The following is a 2924-nucleotide window of genomic DNA, read 5'->3' as shown; positions in this document are numbered from 1 at the left end:
GTTGACTTTTAAAAAAATTTTTTTTTCATTTATATGATCATTATTGGTCTTTTGGCTGAAAACGCCCTCAGGAGCAAAACCTCGTGGAGTGTGACCACTCCTGGGGCTAAGGAGAGAGTGGCTGGACAGAGAAGGTACCATTTGCTGCTTGGGAGCCTTGTGCTTTGGGAAGGAAGGAGGTTTCTTAGCAAAGGTGCTCTGTTCCCTTCCTTCCCCCCTTTCCTTGTGGTTTGGGCCCAGCCTCTTCCAGCTGTTCTTCATGAACTGCAGGTGCTAGTTGTTTGATAGGAGGGAGGAGGTTAGTAAATCTCTTTGTCTCTTACCAGAGAAGCAAAAGCAGCTGCAGTAGGGCTGAGGGCTGGCTCAAAAGTTGGTCCTTGCAGCCTGTGTTTGTGGCCATAAATGCTGTGTAAAGGTGCCAGTTCTCTGCTAGGGAAACAGATTATTCAGCAAGGGGAGTGTGCAAGCTGCCTGCCTGGAGCTCAGCATGAAGGGAAGGAGGACTTGATTCAAAATCGATCTTCCATGTTACTGCCTTCCTTGTTCCTGTTATAAATGGCCTGTTCTGAACATCTCAAGAGGGAGGAAGGGTATGCTGCACCAACATGACTCATAGCATCCCCTCTGCTTCAGCCTCACCTGCCACATGCTCCCATGGTTTAGGATGAAGTTTACAGCCATGTAAGTACCTGTGTTTAGTTTTTGCTTAAGCCAATGAGCAGCCCTCATAGTCCTGAGTGAGTTACTGACAGCAGAGGATCTCAAGTGTCTGCCTCAGTAAGGCTGAGCAGTGCAGCTGCTGCTGTATGTGTGGATGTGGAGTTGGAGTTTCTGGTGCAGGAATCCTGACAGCCTGTGTGCTTGTCTCAGTGAGAAGCAGTGCCTGATTTTGTTCTCCAGTGCGATGATCTTGGAAATGATGGGGCAGGACAATGCAAGGCCGTGAGTGAGCGGAGTTTGCTCTAGGTCTGTTGATAGCAGAGATGGGCTGATCAAAACCCTCCACTGTGCAGACCCATTCCCTTGGCAGGGGCTGGAGCTCCCTGATTTCTGGGAGGGAGCTGAAGGAGTGGGCACCACAGTTGTGAGGGGGTTTAAGCAGATGCTGGTGTTGCTTTGGTGCAGTAGCATCCAAAAAGGTTATTTCTGACTTTGAGATCGGAAATGAGGCTTGATCACCCATCCCCTGCTCTCACTGCTGCCTGCAACACCCCCCTCCCCCCCCCCTCAGCTGCTCAAAGATGAGGCAGGTCTAAAAAGAAATGGGAAAACCATTGAGTAGCCTTTGTTGCACGCGTGGGTATTGGTGAGGACAGGACCTGCTTTTCCCTGCTTAGCGTCAGCATTGTGTGCTTGTGTGCAAAGTGCACTAAAATAGGCATGGTCCTGGAAAATTGGTTCCTTCATAACTTACTTTTCCGTTTCTCTCTTGAGTGCTTGTTTCTGAGAACATTGCCCTTGAGTTCCAGTTTCTGTGCGTGGGTCCCTGAGATCCAACTTGCAAAGCAAGGCAGTGTGTTGGGAGCAAGTGCTGCTTCTGGTTGTGAATTTACTTTCTCTTTACAAATGGTGACCTATCAGTGTGTGAGACTGCTAAGACCTGTTGTGAAGCTCTGTTAAGGCAAAAAATGTTCGATTTAACCAGCTTGAAAACTATCCTGATTTTAAGGATTTGGCTTTCAAAGTCAGAAGATTGTTTAACTTTCTGTGCTAAGCAGCTCATGTGCTTTATTCTTTTTGGTCACACCAGGGCTAACTGAATCCCCCTTTTGGTCTTGGCAGACGATTTTCTGAGGCTTCTCATGGCTTTACGTTTCGCAAGTGTGCCAACATCTTTTGGGGAAAGATGCACAAAAGGTCCCTCCCCTACACACTTGACAGGCTAGGATTGTTCCGAGCTGAAACAATCCTGTGGGAAGCACGTTGGTACCTTATGGTCACAAGATCTGCCGAGGACTCACTGTAAGGAGGTGTGTTCAAAAGCACAGGCAGCAGCTGAAGAGACTGAGTTAGGAGCCACAAGGGCTGTGGGAAAGGGCCAAGCAAATGGGGGAGTGTTTTGGCCTCCAGTCCTGCTTAGCCATGGTGAAGCTGGCTCCTGGCATGTGTACTACCAGCAGCAGGAAAGTCTCTGGGAACTGAAGATGCTGATTCAGTAGGGAGGACAAAAATAAAGCATACTATCTCTTGACTGAGTTAAGGAGGTAATCAAAGAGAGAGAATGAGGTGGCTGTCTCATTAGCAGGTATCTGCTTTCCTGTGGCCTGTTTGCCTGCTGTTCCTTTAGGTACCACAGAGGAGGTTGCTGATAATGATTTGAACGCAGCCTGAGATCAGTAACTGTTAATTGGAGCCATTTATTTTCTCCATGAGAGTACAGCTGTTGGCAACAATGTTCAAGCCCTGCCATGTTCCCAGGAGTGGTCCTGGGTGCTGCCAGCCCCTGTCATCCTCCCACTGCTGGATGCAGTATTAATGTCTCTGCTCAGTCCAGTGCTCCATTTGCTGAGAGGTTTCTTTCGTCTGCCATCTCCACTCCTTCTGTTGGGTTCTTGTCCCAGTGGAGCATTAGCTAGAGGAGCAGGCTCCCTTCTTGTCTTGCTTTAGCTGTCTTCTGCACCTTTTCCAGTCGTTCCTCAGACTGGAGGAAAGCAACTTAAAGTCAGTCATTTTTAAGGCATATTGCAGCACGATGAATATTTCCAATGACTCTGGGCTCCTGGTTTGATTTGGTTATTAGCCAGGCAGCATCTTTCCTTGGGAGCCCAGAGCCCTTCTCCTGCAACAATTCCAGCTTGCAACTTTCTCATTACTAGGAATAAGGGACACTGTTGAGATGGTGAAATTGTATATTGCAATCCCTTGCTGAGCACCACGTCAGTCTCTAGTTGGTGCTGCCCAGGTGGGAAGGCCTGTCAGGTGTG

The sequence above is a fragment of the Myiozetetes cayanensis genome, unplaced genomic scaffold, assembly GCF_022539395.1.
Source record: "Myiozetetes cayanensis isolate MyiCay16 unplaced genomic scaffold, myiCay2020 scf2-11, whole genome shotgun sequence".
Taxonomy (NCBI): Eukaryota; Metazoa; Chordata; class Aves; order Passeriformes; family Tyrannidae; genus Myiozetetes; species Myiozetetes cayanensis.
Note: the sequence above shows the minus strand (reverse complement) of the source record.